This window comes from Ornithodoros turicata, chromosome 6, assembly GCF_037126465.1.
Source record: "Ornithodoros turicata isolate Travis chromosome 6, ASM3712646v1, whole genome shotgun sequence".
Classification (NCBI taxonomy): domain Eukaryota; kingdom Metazoa; phylum Arthropoda; class Arachnida; order Ixodida; family Argasidae; genus Ornithodoros; species Ornithodoros turicata.
In genome coordinates, this window is record NC_088206.1 from 53,001,600 (window position 1) to 53,007,474 (window position 5,875).

At 46.8% G+C, this 5,875-nt stretch overlaps 1 long non-coding RNA gene across 1 annotated transcript; it reads right to left on the bottom strand.

The window, feature by feature from the left end:
- Window positions 1-219: 219 nt before the first annotated feature.
- LOC135398037 (uncharacterized) lies at window positions 220-1,412 on the bottom strand. The gene is made up of 2 exons (XR_010423964.1): window positions 1,299-1,412; window positions 220-453 (listed from the first exon to the last, which is right to left on the bottom strand). It is a non-coding gene; the product is annotated as an uncharacterized LOC135398037 (long non-coding RNA).
- Window positions 1,413-5,875: the final 4,463 nt, after the last annotated feature.

Sequence of the window (5,875 nt, forward strand, 5' to 3'; positions counted from 1 at the left end):
ATTACGGGTCCCGGGGATGGGTCATGCCCGCTCACCTCCTCTGTCACCCCCTCCACGTGTCTCGATAAAACAGTCAAAGTATTTCCTCTTTACATGATTACGACAGGTCTTGGGTCCCGCGGGCTCCGGCCCAGGTCCCGGGGCGCCATCCCCTGCTGCCCCACCATCTCGCCGTCTTTGCAATTATACACGGTGTGCAAGGGGTGCGGGCGAAAGATACTGTTGGTAAATGTAACGGTGCACTTTAATACACAAACTATTCGTATATAGTTAATAGTAAACGCTGAATAAGGTCACCCCATCCGGAAGTGCGACGGAGTAGGTATTGCTGGAGACTGCCTGCTGTCTGTCGGTATGGCGGGATACGCTGGGCCATTCACGAGAACGGGTACCTTGCTGACGGGCTCGATGCGTCGTGGTGCAGCTTTTTTGCTTCCAACTTCCACGCAGCCCCTAGGAACAAGTTTTGTAAGTATAACTTTCGAGCATTGCAATAAAAGCTGCAAGGAGGGAACCCTCAACCACCTCAAAACTCAAACCTCAACCTACAAGGGAGGGAACCCTCGTGCACAAGTGAAAGCTATCGTTAAAGCGAGGCTGCGTGATGCATCGAAAGCGTCGCGCACCTCGCATGCAAGCGCATGTATGGGAAACCTGCGGGTCCGCTGTCAAGGGCTTCCTGGTAACACAGAATAGCGGGTACGGCGTGTCATTTTTTTTTTAATTTGTGAGCCTCTTCGCAACTCCCCTCGGAACGTGTCGCGACCCCCTGAAAGTCGCGACCCAGAGTTTGAGAACTACTGGGTTACGGAATGCAGTAAACCCACTCATTATAACGAAACCGCTTTATTCGAAGTTTTACGTTGTCCCGGCTGAAGTGCATGCCTTTCGAATCGGGTTACTTATTCAAAAGTGCTGCCAGCTGACTCCTCTTACAGCGAAGGGTATATACATATAGCGAAAGTATGGCAAACCCAGTTCGTGTCTTTCTCTCTCTCTTTTGCACCTAAATTAAAAGACTGCAAAGGTGCTCATCAACAAGATCTGTTCCCCTTGTTTCGTGAATATTTGTTAGGAGCGCTGTGGTACTTCTGCGCGTCTCCGATGCTATGTCACTGTTTATCTAGGATTTCCGCTTCTATCGAACTGTCACTCATATCGAGTTTTCACCCGGTCCCGTTCACTTTGTTGTAATGAGGCCTTACTCTCTCTCGTTGGCAGATTTCGTGAAAAATCAGTTACCTCGCGGTTTAAGGCATGAATTTGCAGCCAAATTGACAGACGAAAAGTATACCTACTTGGGAATGCTTTGCAAGGCTTGGAGCCTGATAATGGACTTGCGCTCTTCCCCGCGTCTTATGTCCGCGAAGTATTTCTCGTAGAAAGCCGTCAGAGAGACGATCTGATCTTGCACGTTCATAGCCAACCATCGCATTGCTAGGAAGAACATCATGACGACACAGCAGCCAAGTGTAATATACACAGAGTATGACTTCACCTGGAATTTTAACAACATCAAGCAAACTGTCAATATTGGCAGCAGGCATTTGAAAGCGTATTCCCCAAAGGATCCCACACACTGCAAATTTTATGTGCGACAGAAATCTTTTTTTAATCATGACTGAAATCGCGGTGAAAAGACAGACGCGCGAGACGGCGCCTGGTGGGAAGCAATCGCCCATTTGTCGAGCAACAGTGTTACATGTTCCGAACCCTCAATCGGCTAAGTCATGGGCTAAGTAGCCAGTTTCTTGAACCTTCTTTAAAGAGTTTGTTACAAGATAGTTGCTGACATATGTTCTCTCAAAATCTATGAACATTGGTGCCATCATGGAAAGCAGAACTGTCAGCAGAATCACCATGAGTCGCCCAAGCAAAAATGCACCACGTCCAGCGAACCGGCGTGGTGATGGTAGCGGTCCACAGATGTCGCTGTACGCTCCCATTGTTATTGCCATGTTTATGTTCCCCGCCCTACATGGCGGGAACTGCGGAGTTCGTGTAGGGTCTTAGACACATTGCACGTAATATTAAATCTGAATTTTCTAAATGTGCGGGGTGGACCTGAACGAAATTTGAGGCGTTTGTATACTAAGCACCCGGGCTGTCAAATGAAATTTTATGCCAGCTGCTTTACAGTAACTTTAATTACCTGCGCCAATATGACATTCGTGCAGCTTCGGGTGTAGATTTTCTTCCAGGCCTCCTGCTCGGTTATTTTGAGAGCATCCCAGCCACAAAAGCGATTACTAAGAACCGTCATCATGTCTTCATCGCCGTGACAGCAACAAGAAGCAGGGAGAGAGCAGCACTCGTAGCTGGGATTGGTGTGGGTGCAGTTGAAGTAGATGTTGTGGTTCCAGTCGTGATAGCCGCTGTCCGTAACGCCGCAACAGCGGTAATTGTACTGCATGAAGTCGATGAGCCTCATGAAGCCGTCGTTGTCTCGATAGTGCACGATCAGGTCCAAAGTCACGACGCTGTCCACATACTGCGGGAGAAGCTATAGTTGTACCGGAAGGATTTTATTGTCACGAGCGACAGAAATCTGTTTGGTGTTTGGAAATCAAACGGATCCTTAAAGAGAATCCTTGAAGAGAATCCTTTTTGAGGGGTAACACCTGAGGGGTACACGTGAGAGGTAAGACTTATTGAATGTTTACCTTTCTGCTCAGGTGGGGAATGGCAAATGCGAGAACCATCGCGAGCAAGCAAAGCACGACGAGCACGAACAAGGTCTTGCTGTAGAAAGTGAGCAGTTGAACGTCCTCTCGGAGGCCGCCGATGAAGCCCAGGGAGGAGACGGTGAAGACAATAGTTCCGATGATCAGGAAGGGAATCTCCAGGTTCACCACGATCGTCATCAATACCGAAAGGAAATGAATCTCGTCCCAGCGAAGGTAAAGGCTATAACCCTGAGAGAAACAGCGGTGCAAGTCATGCGAGCTGAGGACGCAGCCTGATCGTCTGTAGCGAACAATTCTCCATGATCCAATCAATACAGAAGAAAGCTTTGTGTGGTTAAATTCTCCATGGACGTTTGCACTTATAATGGCTGGGGGTATAATGCCGTACATACAGTAAGGCGTTCGGTGAAACTGAACCTCTGTATGCAATAAGGGGATAAGTTGACTTATCCCCCTTGTAGTATTTTTGCTGCAATGACATCATGCCTGCAAAAAAAAATTTAGGACCAATTATTGGCTCGCTAGCGGGAAGGAGGGGGAGGTGGGGGGGGGGGGAGGGTTAAGGAACGGGAAATGCGTGTGTGTCAATGGGACGGACAGTCAGATCAGGCCCCTTTTCTACACATGCATACAAATGGCAAAAGCTTAACCTTTGCTGCGATGCAGATATGAACTGAGTTGTTTGAATTCACGAACTTCTTCCACTCTAAAAACATGTTCTCTTTACTTCACGCGATCGTGTCAGCAGTGCTAATAGCGTTGTAATTGGGAAAAACGTGTGCACTAATCTAATAAGGCATATTACGCTGGCCATCTAAGACATTCTTTTCAAGATTGTGCTCCTTAAGCAGCACGATAATCCCAATCCTGGCTGCTCCATTACACAAAGGTTACTCAACCCTACCTGACACCACCATTAACTCGTGAAAACTTTTTCTGCATGAAAATCCTGGAAACCCTGCGCGTGCGGTGTTACATTGAAAAGGGGGATATGTCATGCTCCTGGAGTTTGTTCAGTTTCTGCCAGGTCACACCCGAAAACGATGCTAACAGGACATGCATGTAGAGTAGACACATGCATACATGTTACCAAAACCCAGCTGCAATCGAACTTTATGAAATATTCACTTAACGTTTTCTCGGTTTGGAACTTTTCGACTTATCCCCTTATTGCATACAGGAGTTCAATCGTACTTGTACGAAGTAATGCACTCTGTATTCCTATTCTATCCGGCATTGTGGTTGTATGAAGAATGTTTACACAGTTACTTTGATACTCACAGATATTGCGACATCGCCTCCGGCCACGATCATCAGGAGGAGGTTGACGATGATGAGTGGATAGCGAAGAAGGGGATTCACGTCAATTCCTCTGTGTTCCTGTGGTCTTTCACGGTCTCTGTTGTGCACAATGAATTACTTACATCTATCACAACTTGTAATTGAAATTAAAACCAATCATTGTTAGTGTCGCAGTGGTGGTCACGTCTGAGACGTTTTATAATAAAACTTGAAATCTTGATTGTTATCATATTGATTAAGAATGTCTTCTTTGATTAAAAGTCATCTCCGTTTCTCGTTTTGATAGAGCAATGCTTCGCTATTATTTCCCTACATGTAACTGTAGTTTGCGTGTTGGAGGATGCGTCGGTTTTGTTTCACATATAGTGCTGGCTATTGATTGTGTTGATTCTCATTATTTCCTTATGCCTGTGCTATTGACTTAATAAGAAATTGAATAATTAAAAGTTGTGTCATGTTGGAACAAAACATGAACAACTGAACATGAACTGAACATGAACAAAAACATGAAAACATGAACTCCCTGTATTGTACTCGAAATTACTTACATCTATCAGAACTTGTAATTGAAATTAAATATTGTGGAATCCCGTGTTTCCACAACCTCGGGGCGTCAGCCCGTCCGTTCAGTCGCCGAGGAAGACACAGCAAGCGAAAAGTGCGAACAACAAAGAAAGGTTTATTTCATACCTTACAATAACACCTGCAGTCTCAACCGCCACCATAGCTGGGCGGCCTCACTCATGAGGACCCTCATGAGGACGCCTCACCCTCACCTCACGACGATGAGGTGAGGATGAGTGAGGCCAGACCACGCTGAAAGTTCCTCATGCGGCCCACCGTGAGGGCCCTCATGAGGCCAGTCGTCGTGAGGCCATCAATACGTGAGGGTACAACGTATTCCGTGAGGAGCCTCACAGATGAGGCCGTGAGGCCCTTTGTCAAGAACCTCACCGATGAGGCCGTGAGGCTCTTTGTGAGGAACCTCACGGCTGAGGCCGTGAGGCCCTTTGTGAGGAACCTCACGGATGAGGCCGTGAGGCTTTCGTAAGGAACCTCACGGATGAGGTCATGGGTCCATTCGTGAAGAGCCTCACAGACGAAGGGGAAGCCACTGTATCCCCTCACTTGGAGAAGGTGTGCGGCAGATGACATCACTCTGCGCGAAGGCCAATGGAAATTCGAAGATCTTCGAGGATCGCCATGTTCCGTTCTTAGGTTTTATTCTTCCATATACAGGGTGGTCCACCAACCATGATAGAAATTCATAGTAAAAAAAAAACGTTGGCCCCGGAGAGACATGCGGTCAGGGGATTTTTTTTTCTGCCAATAACTTTTGCCACATATTGGTAACATTTTTATTTCATTTTAATTGACGGAATGTTAATTTCTTGAATTGAACTCCGAAATTTTCCAAGGCAACCTGACGTTTTCTTTGCGGAAATGGGTTCCCCGTGGTCATTTTTCTCAGTATAGCACATAATCCCACTCGTAATGCAAATCCGTGGAGACTGAGCCCTTGGCTCCGCCTCTTTTTGGACGGCTCTAAGTTTGAGCGCAAAGCTGCGAAGAAATGAGGTTACATTGACACGCCACACGAGGGGGGAAAGGGTCACAAGCCTTACCCACGGAAGAAACACCCGCGGTGAGTGCGGGAATCAGAGCTATCTTATCAAAAATGAGGTCACCCGACGTGTTCACAGGTAGGGAAGGAAATACATTCTTGGGCCGTTTTGCACTCCGGTCTCAGTGAATGCAGTGAACAAGTAAACGGCAGCGATGGCAAGCACCGTGTATTCAAAAAAAAAAAAAAAAAAAAAAAAAAAAACAAGGATGATCATTGCTATGGGAGCCGCAGGTATGGACTATGACAGAGCAGTCCTCAA